Below are 13,743 nucleotides of genomic sequence, written 5' to 3'. Positions count from 1 at the left end.
TGCTATAACCACTAAGCAACCCTCCCTCTCTTCTGATTGCCTAAAATACACGTGTCATGCACTGGTCTCATAGCCACAAGCTACATGTCCTGCTCGTTGATGAAAGCCAAGTCCTGGACTTCCAGTTTCCAATGGATGTGCCCTACCCCTTGCACTAATTTTAATGCATTTCCTGGGGCGGAGGGCATCGGTGCTTGCTGCTCCAGAGTGACAAAACTGCACATAGCAAGCAAATATTACACTTTGGTAAAGGGCACAAGCTGCTCACTGTTGGTTTAGAAGTGTGTGTGTGTGTGTGTATGCATTAGAAGGGTTTAGGATGGGCAGCAGAGGCTAATTGATTCCTAGGAGTCTGGGTCACACAGTCACACAGCCTTGAAAGCAGGCAGGCTGTCTAACACAACAAGGCCAATGAGGAGATATAGTCTGGAAAACAGTCTGGAAACAGAGGGAGTATGTACTACACTACCCATAACATGAGATAAAGTGGCACTAGCTAACAAGGCCCCAGAGCAGAGGGGCCTGAGTCCCGGTTTTGGGGGAGCAGACCAAATTAGGAGAAGGCCCAGAAAGCTATGTGGATGTGGGACCACACAGAGAGAGCAACCAGAGATAGCCACGGATGAAGAGTCATCAAGAGTCTTTAGGAGGGAAGGATAATACAAAAGCAGAGACTTGGGAGTAACAAAGTGTTCCTCCCTGTCCCTCTTCATCATCCCTCCTCCTCCTTGTCCCTCCCCATCCCCGTCTCCCAGAAAGAGTCCCCGAGGCCACCATGGGCAGAAGGCACACGACCAGCCTGTCTCATCTGTCTCATCCACCCCATACCCAGATCATTATTAGATGGTTTAAACATTTCTCAGAAAATGTCCACCACTGGCCACTGCTGGAGGTGTGATACCTGAAGAGTGTTTCTTGAGAATAACTCTTCCACATCTACCTTCCCCAGGAAAGACCCTGCAGGTAGCCTAGAAGATTCTTCCCCCTATCTCCTCAATAACCTCATCTGAAGACTGATTGTGGTGCCAGCATCAATGTATTACTCCTGAGGACAGTGTCAGAAGGGGGTTTGCACCCAGGTGTTGTTCCACCTCTATGCCCACATGGCAGCACAACGGCCCAGGGGCTGCTGAGCTCAAAGCACGCAAGAGAAAAGAGATGCAGGCAAGAGAGACAGGAGTTTGACAGGGACAATAAAGCATCTGACAATCTGCCTGGGAGGCAGCATCCTGCCCTCCTGCAGAGCTACCTCCTAAAGAGGAAAGAAAGCACCATACAAACCAGTTATCCTGGTGTTTAATGCTTTGCATTGCAACCTGGCCAGGCAGGAAGGGATTTCCTGATCTCAGAAAAGGCAGAAAGAGTCAGCATCTCATGTATCCACGTCCCTGCACTTCAAAATGGCAACAGGTTGCTTTAACTAAAGCTCTTTCAACGAGCTTTAGTTAAAGCGCCCCTACCACCATTTTTAAGTGCGGGGATGTTGATACACAAGATGCTGGAGTCTGCTAGAGCAGTGTTTCTCAACCTTTTAAGTAGCAAGCACCCCCTAACTTCTGAAAATGTTAATAAATACTCCAACACTCAATTTTCCAGGGGATTTTATACTTAGAGACTAATGTGTGCCACATGTTGGAAGAAGGGCTGTGTATATAAGGCTGTGATATGACAGATGTCTGATCTGGTGCGGGTACGGTTTCCACCTTTTACACCAGGGGTGCACAACTCAAGTATGCACCTGAGCTAGAGGGGAGGTTGGGCAAAGCTAGGAGGGCTGAACCCCGTGCTGCACAAAGTGCAACACGCCAAACTATTACTGGGGAATTTAAAGCACCGCGTAATGCATGGCCCACCAAATTTTTTGCTATAGCCTTGAGAGGAAAAACAGGTTGATAAACTAGATGCTAGAGCACAGTAATTGCCACGTTATAGCACACTTGATTAATTGAGCCTGCTCCTAGGCGTTGCAATTACAGCATGTCGGAGCAGCCTCGCCGCTTGTGTATAGGCACCTGGTGTGCATGCTCCAAGCCCAGAAATATGCTTCCCCCTGAAATGGCTCTCAGCACCACAGGCTCCAAGAGGCTCACAAGGAGCCACTGCTCAGAGTAACCTGGTTTGGGGCAGGTAGGCATGGTGGGGGTGGGGATGTCCCGCACCCTGGGGTAGCCATGTCCCCTGTGACATGCCTGAGGTCACACGGGGCATCTCTAGAGAGCCAAGGCTTGAATGCAGCTCCAAAAGGCAGCCCCCCTCCTCTCCTGCTCTGTTGAAACCCCACAGCAATGGTTAATAAGACTCAGATTTCACTAACTTGTACTATTGAGGAGCCTCCATCTAGGGCCAGGACCTACATAGTGCTAGGTGCTGTACAAATATAGGGCAAAAGAGTGCCCCACAGAGATTCCAGTCTCCACGTAAGACCATGGCAATAGGTGGACACAGCCCGATGGCCAGGGGAGTACAAGGTAACAATAACATGGTGGTAGTCACCATGAGAGCCATTGGTCATGAAGTACCAGCTGCTGAACGCTTCCTCGAGTCCCAGGGACCGCTCCCTGCTGCAGAAGGCAAGGGGCAGGGCTTGCAACCTGCAACAGGAAAACCTCTGCCAGCCCCAAAGGGAGATAGTTTCACTTTCCCGGAGTCCCTGCTACAAACAATGCCTCTCCTTGCTGAATACCAGCATGTGGCAGGCAGCCTCCTATAACGAGAAACTCATCACATCATGCTGACAAACCTATGAGCACTTTAATGCTTTCCCTGGGCACCAGCCCCTTTCTTCTTCTCCCTGTGCTCTATTTCGGGCAGGTAATATCAGATCTTTGCCAGTCATTTATAAGCTCAGCTGGAAGAGGCTGTTGAATGGCATCTTGATGTATAAGAAAGACGACTGCAAGCTAATGACTTTACACTCTGCCTCTGGTGGCACATACATCAGAGGAGGAACGGAGCACAGATTCGTGCGGAAAGGGGGGAGAGCACGGCTAATCCAATGCATATTAATTAAGCGGCCAGGGATAAAAGACGCACACTCCAAAGGAGGCAGCTGCTGCTTTTCTTCCATAAAGTTGCATTGGATTTGACTTTGCACAGCCTAATTGTGTTCTCTGTCCTGCTCTTGCCCGGATGTACGGTGCTGATGGAAGAGGGCGGCTGGCTTGTGTCTGGGCAAAGGAGTGGACGCGAGGGCTCATAGGTGAGCTGGGCAGCTGAGGATGTCTGGAGAAACTGGACATTAAGAAGAAATTGGGGTGACAGAGCTAGAAAGTCTAATTGCAGACTCTGCCTGACATCGCTCTTCTGCTTCTCCACTGATCTTAGCCCCCCAGGCCACATATCAGGCAAGGGCCCAATCTGGAGTCATATAGTCACCAATGCAGGCCAAATATCAGGTTGAGATCACTGAGGGACAGGAGAGGTTGGGCAGATTGCTGCTGCTTCCCTAAGAGTCAAAGTATCATAGTTTTTTATAGTAGGTAAGGTTGGAAGGGACCTAAGCAGATCATCTAGTCCGACCCTCTGCCATGGCAGGAAAGGATGCTGGGGTCAAATGACCCCAGCTAGGTGGCTGTCTAGCCTCCTTTTGAAGACCCCCCAGGGTAGGGGTGAGAGTCCCTTAGATGGTTGAGTATAGTCCTTTAAATGGTTGAGTGTCTCCCTGCCTCCCCTCTGGCATGGACCAGTGGGAATCAAGGATAAGGAAAAAAGTTGGGCCACAGGCAAGTGAGGGTGAGCCAGTCTCCCGGAGGGAAGAGAAAGGCCGGGATATCTCAGCCACGCAGGTTTGTTTGGTGCATAAGACAGTACAACGGGGCTATTGAGCCAGGTACTACAGTGGAAGATGGGAGGCTGGATGTGCTGGGTGACCCCAGACAAGTCATGTCACCTATCTGTACCTTGATTTCCTCTTTTGCTCCTGCCTATTTAAGTCTTTTTAGGGTAGGGACCATCTTTGGGTCTGTACAGCACCCAGCACAATGGGGCCCTGGCACTGTGATACTACTGACATTACTGACTGTATCAGCATTCATCTACCTCAGAGGTTCCCAAACTTTTTCCAGATTTACCAGCTGCCTGCATTACGCTACCAACATACGTTTTATACTTTAACTCCTTAAATGCCAATTATTATTACATTGAAAATGAAATCCACCGTTACACAATTTCTCCCACGAACCTGCCAGAGATGTCTTGTACCCCCAAGGATATGTGTAGCACAGCTCTGGAACCCCTGATCTACCTTGGTTCCTTCTTGGTGTCTTGGCCTGACTCTCCGATGGAGTGGGATATGCAACAGAGATGTGTCTTTCTAATGAGCACTGCTCAGGGGTGGTGGTATCTGGGAGTTATCCGGGAGGATGAATTGGGCAAGCAATCATTGCAGTAAATTTTGGTCCAGTGGAACAGATAACTCAGAGCCAGATCCTGCAACCATGTGTTGCTCTCGACTGCCCTGGGACCACTCACTGCAGTTAGGGTTTGACAAATCATTTGTTTTGAATGGCCGCTACACGTAGGATGGAGCAGGAAGCAGCCCTATGATCTCTCTCAGGAACAGAAACAAAGAAAGTTGCAGCCGGAGTCAGAGGGGCCAGCGGGACATTTTCTCCAGCGTATTTTAGGTGCATTCTCAATAGAGCTAGTAAGTAAATCAATTCTTCCCCTTCTCCTCCAGGAAACGCTCTTTGGACACACACACAATCGAAACATGGACTATTTGGGCCAAACACCGATATTTCTATCCTGCCAAGTACAGGAGGTGCCTGATGGAAGTGATTGGTTCCCGTTGTCCACAAGAGGGTGGCCTCCTTATTCGCAATACATGTCCCAGAATGCACCATGGTCTCCCGCTCCCAAAAAGGAAGCAATTTATCATGGAAGTCACATGGCCATTGCCCATTATGGGAGGTGAAGTCTAATTGGTGACCCCCCGTACCTGAGGAACATTGGGGGGGGGGAGGGTGCCCACTTTTGGTGTCCCTTGAAGTGCCCCAGAATCAAAATATGCCCACGGATGCTGGTTTGGGGGCCAAAAAGGCTTGGGAAAGTTTTGACAAAATTCATAGTGTTAAAAACTCCGTTTTCCAGTTTTGGTGGAGATGGGGGGGACGGACCCTCCCTTCTGACCTAATTCTGTTTTTCCCCTCTGGGACACTGTTCTAGTCTATTTTAGACTTCCCCCTCCACAAGGCATTTTTGGGTTTTGGCAGGGGGGGAGAATATTTTATCTGCTTTTTTCTGCTTGCTTAGCACATTTGCCAACATTTGATGTGGCTTCCAGGTCACTGTTTCACTTGCAGTCGTTTCCACCTCCCACGGCCCACGTGGGTCTACAGCACCAGGGGAGGAAAAGAAACCTCTCCTAAAATAAAACCAACCAGAAAACACAGTAAGAAAGCTACAAAACCCAGCACAGAGATCTGGGCTGCTGAAATACTTATAACTCCATCCCTTTTGGATTTGAGCTTGGTGTTTTTTAAGCATAGCCATCTTATGCGTGTGTCAGAGTCCCATTTTGTGCTGGGGCTGCACAAAAAACTGCACCTTTCTTCAGGTACTGGATGACACTGTCTATAGTGTGACACGTTCTTTAGCTAATCCAATCTCTTTTATTCGGCCAACTAAAAATACTTGGAAAAAGTTCTTCTTTGCAAGCTTTTGGGTACAAACAGCCTTCCTTCAGGCAGAGGACACTTTTCTCCCATTACCAGGGAGAGAGATAATCCCTGCAAAAATACAGTGCAAAACCTCTTCTGCCTCACAATAGGATTCAAAGCAACCAGAGAGCAAGTTGCTGGCACACAGGAGTTTCCCCGTGGCTTCAGACAGCTCCCAGTTGCTCCCAGTTGCTGCTGATCCCATGTAGCGGCGTTTCACTCTGCACAGGTCTCTCCCTGCCGTCTTTCCCATTCTGGCCACGGCAAGTTTCTGAGCCATTTCACTCGGTTGGGTTTCTAGTCCCCCAGCTCTCAACCTGGTTTTGTTTATCGGCTGCTCCCCAGACACTGTCATCTGAGAGCCCGGAGCAGCGTCTTGGCTCTGCTGCTTTTCATCAAAAATGGGGGAGGCGAGGAGGACCATCGTTCGGCTCGAGCATATCAGAGTTCCTCATTAGGTCCTTCAAATTAACTTTGAGGGATTCGAGATGGCATTAAGACGGATGTGGGGGGAGCTCTGTAAACACAGGGGCCCTGCTCCACTATGATTAATGGATTCGGGTGCTTTGGCAGAGGGGCGGGAGTGGAGCGAATGCAAGAGGAAACACAGGCTCTTGTCATCCCTCCTTCCCATCTTTTGGGATTAGTGTGGGGAAGGCACAAGGGCCAGGAGAACAGGGTCAGGAGCCTCTTTGGCCTCACCCATCCACGGTGAGAAGTTGTACACATGACAGCATCGCTCCTGGTCTAGCTTTAAACTGGATTCATTTCATTAGTGCAATCCCCCATCCCCTCTCCACGTGCACAATTTCGCTTTAGTTTATAAGTAGTTCAGCTTCAGCCAATTCTTAATATAGGGCGGATGGGCCAAGTAAATGAGGTAGAAACCAAAATGAAGACATCTGGGCAGCTTCTGGTCCTAGTCTAATGGTCATGCCTCGAGTTCCTCATGTAGACAAGGCAAACGCCAGCATCCATCCGAAATGCCTCCCAAGCTCGACAGACCCGGGAAGGTTTGTGAGGCTCACATCCACCAAAGATGGAGGCGCTGAGGGCTGCTTAGCCTAGACTGTGGGGAGCGAGAGTCTTGTCCCAGAGGCAGGTGCCTGGGCATGGGGATTCATTACAACGAGGACATGGAGCGTGCCTAGGCCAGCCTGTAAGAAACACCAGCGGGAAGGGTTCATCTGCAATCCTTCTCTCATCCATTTATGAGACTCGAATTCATTCTCTGAAACTTTCTCCTGGATGTAAACACCGAAGAGGTCCCTTTTTTTGGAGGGTTTATCCGAGGCCAAATGCATAAGTTGCCTTTGGAGCAGGGATGAGGAGCTAAAGCTCCTGTGTCCAAGGGAGTGCTTTTATCTCCAGGCTACAGTCATGCGCCCTAGCTGTCATTGTCTCTGGCTAATGAAACTTTTCCTTCTTGACTTCACAAGGCAGTGTGCAGCGTGCTCTTTGCCCAACCTATAGCCAAGTGGTTAGAGAAGTCTCCTGGGTTGTGGTAGAAGGGGGTTTTAACACCCCAGGTCGAGGAGGGCCCACGGCCCAGCTCTCCCAGTTCCTGGCTGAGTGCTCTGACCACTGACTGGTAGCAAAAGAGTGGGCACTGACCTCCTGCCCCATATTTCTAGGTGAACTATGGGGGATAATCATTGAACTACGTACTGCAATGCTGCCTGTCTGCGTTGCTTATTGCCTCGATGATCCTACCAAATCTGAGTCCTCAAGGGTTTGAAGCATGGGGATATTTAGTTTATGAATCCCAGCTTTAGGTATGAGTTACATAGAAGCATGCCAAGATAGCCTATGGACACATACCGTAGTAAGACACTAAGCACCTCTCAATGACTTTACTGGAAAAAAAACATAGGCCCCTATGGACTCTCAGGTGCCTTGTGCTGTGGGTGGTGGTTTTGTGAGTCACCCTTGTGGATTTAGGCACCTAAGTTCACTAGTACCTCAGTGGGTCATCGGGATCTGGTCCTAAGTGCTCAGCACTGCAGATGCTTGAAAAACAGGATCAATGCATTTCCGTGCAAATGTTTCAGTAGTGTCGAGCTGGCCCGTTTAGATGGGAAGCTGTTCTTTCAGGAAACTCCCAGTCAGTCCCCCAAGTGCTCTCATGGAAAGAACATGCATGTCCCAGGTAGCCCCAGAACAAAATCCTGATCTTCAAAAAGCTCAGTGCCCACCAGCCCCCCAACCCACCAGGCCTTTGCAAGCATTTGGCATCCGGCGTGCTGGAAGATCTGGGCACTGGCAGCAGAGCTCGTGTGAGAGCTTGACCTTTGCAAGTCTGGGACAATGTTGGGGCCACGTTGAAATGAAAAGCAAAACTCCTGCTGGGTTCGACAGGCCAAAAGGCCACCCCTGGGTCTATCCAGCTTGCTTGTCAAGGGCACGCGGCAGCCTCATCCTTGACATCGGTTGGAGTTGGGGGGTGTCAGCACTCAGGAGACTCCAGGACGGGGTTATTTGGCTCCGACCCTCTGCACAAAGGCAATTGTGTGTCAGCAGGGAGGGAGAGCTGCAGACCTGGAAGGCAATGAAGCAAAGAGCGATTTTCGATGTCCTTGTCCCTCAATTGAGTTATGCCTCAATGGATGGGGAGACGGAGGAAGTGCTGAGCCAGTGAAAAAGCAGCACCGTTGCTGCGGAGCCTGCAGGTGAAGGTGCGACCGGCTGTTCTGGCAGCGGGACGAAGGGAGCTGAGCTGAGCTGATGGAGCTGCTCTCGGTTGGGCCCGACAATCAGCTTAAATCAGGTTGCCTTGGCCGAGCACAGTGGGTCTCAACCTTTTTAGTCTCGAGACACCCCTTGCAAAATGCCAGCTCTTTGCTTTCACTCTTTTTTTTTTTTGACTGCAGAAAAAAAGAGAGCAGGTTTTTCTGTTGCAAAGAACTCCGAAAGACCACAGCGACGGATTCCTATTTGAAATCTCTGGGTTTGTCTTGTGAATCCTGTTTGAAAACCTAACAAAGCTAAGATTTTGTGGCACCCCGCAGAACCCTTGAAAGGTTCTCAAGGCACCCCGGGGTGCTGTGGCATCTTGCTTGAGAGTCACTGACCTATAGGCAACAAAAGAGGGAAGCCTGAAGCTCTATGCTGCCTCACAGTAGATGCACTCGTACATACGTATATACACATATACATCTCCTTTGGTTAGTCTGTAGGTGCTAATCTCCCTTACCTTCTACTTGACTTCAGACTAACACACCTAGCTACATCCCCATGATGTCAGCCATACGCACAGAGGATCTCACTCCATGCCGTGCTTTGCAAATAGCTATGGGACATGCTGTAGGGCAGAGGAAATCCTGTTTGCAAGGAGCAGATACAGCATCTTACAACACTCTGCCTTGTACCAGCCACTGCAGTCAGAGCAGAGCTTCTACTGATTTCACAGGAGGAGGTAGCAGGGCAAAGCCCCTCTGCTGCTTTGCTTCAGCTACACAGTCCTGAGTTTGCTCTTCCAGCCCTTCTTCCTGCCTTGCCACATTCTCTCAGCCAGCTCACAGCTAGAGTCAGTAAATCCACACTGCATCATTTTTATTTTTGTTGCATGTCTAATTTATGGTGCAGATTTCAATGCAATAGTTAGTACAAGCTGCTGAGATTCAGGACTCCTGGACTGTATTTGTGCCACTGAGTCTTTGGTCAGACCGCTCATGCTGTCTTGCAATGGGAGGAAAGCAGAGATGGTGGAAGGCCCTTGTGCTCTGGGGACTGTCACTTCAGGCAGGGTGGCACTACGATCCTCAGGGCCACTGTGTGACACCCCCTTTACTGATGCTCCAAAGAGGAGCAGAGAACAGCAGGCAGCAGTGTAAGCACTGGCTAACTGGAAGCCTAGACACACCTGAGTAGTCTCCCTCAGCCACATGCTGCACAGAAAAGCTCTTACCCTGGCTCCTTTCCACTAGGATGCTCTTGCAGTGTCATTCAGCTAGAGGTGAAAGGCTGCAAAAAGATTCCCTGACTTCCAGGCTTGGGCTTTACGTTTCCCCCGTGGGTAATAGTCTCAAAGGAGACCATGTTTGATTCACTGGAATTAGCGCTGCAATGACCAGCACCTGGGTTAGCCTCATGCAGGCAAGAGCAGCAATCCTGCAAAATCAGATCCAGCTCCCTACCTGGAGGACACCCCATGGCCACTCTGGGACTCTGCCACTGAAATCTGTTGGAGAACTTGTCTGTCCTTCTAGGCACAGAAGGGGGAACTGTGGGATGGCACTGGAGGACTAGCAGGATTCAAGGGATGTACCCTGCATGCTCACTGCCTAGCAAGCAGGGTACCAGCTCAACTAAAGACACGCACCTGAGCAAGGCTTCAAGGCCCAGATGAGCCAATTAGCCCAGGCTAAAGGCACCAATTAACTCAGGAGGAGGAGCTGTGCTTCTGTGGATGGGATGGGGTGCTGGGGCAACAGCTCATAAAGGGATCAAAGGCTGCATGAAAATAAGCCTACCTCCCAGAAAAAAGGACCGCTGAAGACACTAAAAGTCATTCCCATTTGAACATGTTGAATGCAGACTGCTCTGTGAAACTGGCTGCTGGTCATCTCAGCCTCATGCTCAGTAGCCACGAGGTGTCCACATCACCAGAAGATCACCTCCTAGCAACTTTATTGCTGGTGGCTGATATACCTCCATTGACCTGTTAGGTCTCAGTTTTTGCCGAGCTGATTCTCTATCCCACCCTGCAGCAGCACCTACGTGCCTCCCAGTTCTCAAGGCTTGAGTTTCACATCGGTGCCAACAGGACTCGTATAGCCTAGGGAGAAGGGTAGATGTCCCAGCTGGGGAATGGGAAAAGAGAAAGCCTCAGCTGCAGCTCACCCCCCATCTCTTCCCCCAGAGCCAGCTTTCTTTCCAACCCAGAGTCAAACCAGAGCAAATCAGGTCTGAGTAATAACCACCAGTTGGGAGAGGTATTTCAAATAGCTCTTCCTAAACACAAAACAGCATCCCATCCACCCTACATCCCCCATCTGTGAGTCTGGGCTAATGCAGGATCCCATATAAGTCACATCCTGGGGGGTCACATGCTGGCTTCTCATCATGAGCCCAGTTTTAAAGGGCCCAAGAGCTTTACCAGTCTCCCTGGGATGAGTGTATGAGCCCCATACCTCACTGCAAGCAGCTTTTCATCTGTAGCTTTCAAACTACATCCTGATGGAAAGCTGGGGTCGCTGTCCCCATTGTGCAAATGGGAAACAAAGGCAGGGAGGGGAAGCAACCAGAATTTACAAAGGCATCCAGCCCAGGTCTCTTGAGTCCCACGTTCGCCATCTTTCCACCCTTCTGTGTGGTGGGCCTTTATATTTGACATCCTCCCCTGATTGCTGGGCATTTGGGGGTCGATGAAGCCTGCTACAGAGGATATACCTAAGAGATGCACTTCTCTGGTTCAAATGCAGAGCCCCTGCACTGCGTAGCTACGATACCTACATGGCATTCACAGGGTTTATATGGGCATAGGTGAGATCAGCATCCACCCAGTGGGAGACATGCTCACAGCTGCTCCATCACCCAGGATTTCTGTATTTGCTGCATTGCTGCGACTGACACTGGCATCACTCGAAGGAACTGAGATGCTCAGCACTTACTTTGCAAGGGTTCAAATGTCAGTGCCAATCCTTCCTTTGCGCTAGCTGGTGTCTGAAGCCTGAGCAGAGGAGTTGTGTCACCCCTTGTGATTATACCAAGGTGAAAAATTACAGGAATGACACCAATTATTAATTACTTTATTATGCAGCACTAAAAAAAAAAAAATGGAAAGGCTGGAAGTTGTTTTAGCAAATTCTCGCTTCACAGAAATAATGATTGGCTTTCAAATATACTAAATTAAGTCATTCTCTGCCAGATATCCCCCTCCTTCCCACCCCCTTAATATTTTTTACTCCGGAGCCAGCTTGGCAGTCTTCCCTCTGGTTGGGTATTTTGATCCTGAGTCGTTGCTCATTATTTTTCTTATGGAGAACCCCAGTCATGATCGGAGACCGATTGTGCTTGGCGCTGTACAAGCCCCGAGTGAGATGCAGTCCCAGATAGGAGAATTTACAGTCTAAAGAGCCAAGGCAGATAAAGGAAGTTGTATCCCTTGATAGTGCTAATGAGAGTAGTGGGCAGCGGGGCTAAAGGAAGTAGTAGGCACAGAGAAATTGGGTGACTTGGCCAAGGTTATATGGAGAGTTGATGGCAGAGTGGGGTTGGGGCCTCATTCCCTGACTCCATGCCTTGTATGTCATTGCACGGCCATAATGCCACCAGGCAGGCGCTCACTCCTGGTCCCTGCCCGGTGTCACTGTGCAGAGCTGGCCCTGTTCCCACTGGTTGCAAACCTGGAGGATATGATAGTGCCTATGCAAGTCCCTTGCTAGGCTCCCCACCACCTCCCTGCCCCCAGTCTCCTCTGCAACTGCTTGCACATGGCTAGGCAGAGAGGGACAGAAACTGGAGTGATAAACCTGGGGCCCTCCCTGGGAGGGCAGCAGGAGCAGGTGCTGCCGTTCCTGTGCACCAAGCTGCTTGTCCTGGAGTTTCCACCGAGTTGGTCCTCTGGACCAAGCTGGACCTTGCACTTCACAAACACGCTGCACCTCTGCCCAGGCACCCAGGCCTGTCGGGGATTCTGCCAAGGGGGTTCCCCAGGCATAGCCCCTGCTGTGATAACTCCTTTGCTGTGTGCATTGGGAGAGAAGAGGATGCCAGTTGTCTCCTACACATCCACCCTGCCCAGGCCTCTCTTTCTGAAGTTTCAGAGAAGGCGCAGGAGCACTTCCATGGGAGGTGAAGGTGGGAGCTCCTGGATAACAGCAGGAACAGGAAGGGAGAGAGCTCACAGCTCAGATCCAGGCCCTTCCAGTGCATACAGCTGATCCCAGCTCCCCCTCGGACAGCAGCATCAGGGGAACAAGGGCCAGGCCTCCCCTGGGGAGTCCCCCAGACTGGATTCTCCACTGCCTGAGTGTGCGTTCACCCCGATCCAAGGGGACGTAGACGATGGTGCTGTTCTCACTTGGGAGTGCGTTGCACGAGCATAAGTGACAACACAAGGTGCAAGGCAGAAGGGAATCAGCCCTGCTGCCTATCCAGGGATCAAACCTAGTCCTGGGGAGAATCAGATGTGAGGCCATGTCCGTGCCAACTCTGTGCTGGAGAGCACGGCTATGATGCCACTGTGCTAGAGCTCGTTTCCACGATCCCACCATGTTGGAGGGCATTGCCGTAGCACCATGTCCCAGGGCACTGGACACGCTTGTCAATGAGCGCACCCAGGACTAAGAGCAGCAATGGGCAGGTCTCGGGAGTGTGCCAAGTGGGGGGCACGAGTTTCCACAGCGGGGCTTTCTAGCATGGTTGGAGGAAGTGGAGACCTTCCTAAGAGATTCAGGGAGTTAAATCCCCAATCCCTGGCTGCATTGCCCTCCCTTTGCATTGCATTGGCAGAGCAGGGGGTGAGAAACCCTCCTCTCACGGACACCCCTGCCCCATCCTAGGAGCAAGAACACTTCTGCTGGGGGAGCTCACTGCCCCTTTCCTGGATCCCCACAAAGACACAGCCCGGCCTTGGCTAATGTGCTGGTTAGACCTGGCTGGTACATAACATGCAGCATCCTGGATCCCTACATCTGGCATGGCCACCAAGGCTCCCATGCCTTTCGTTCGGCCACAGCTCCTGTGAAGGCAGTGCCCACGGCTGAGCAGAAGTTGGCTGCAGCCAAGGCTGGGGATGTTGACTGGGGTGTGCCAGTGTCCCGCTGGGACTAAAACGTAGAAGTTGCTGGCGAGGGTCTTGCACCTCCACTCGGAGTCAAACCGAGTGCTACGTTTCGAGTCAAGAAAGCATTTGCCACCATGGTCAGCTTGGGACAGCTTGTGAGGGTTTTTGCCTTCCTTTCCCTCTTCCTAGCATCTCTCAGGTGCATTTGAACAACCCTTGCAGAAGCAAGGTACTGACAGCTCTCCCCCCTTGCTTCACTGGAGGCAGGTTGGATGCTTTTGGTATCTCTGGGCAGTATGCCTTGAAGTTGTGTGACAGGGTTGATTGGGTCATTTTAGGAGCAGCTTAGGGAAA

Source organism: Alligator sinensis, unplaced genomic scaffold, assembly GCF_000455745.1.
Source record: "Alligator sinensis unplaced genomic scaffold, ASM45574v1 scaffold268_1, whole genome shotgun sequence".
NCBI lineage: Eukaryota > Metazoa > Chordata > Crocodylia > Alligatoridae > Alligator > Alligator sinensis.
This window is presented reverse-complemented; position numbering follows the sequence as displayed.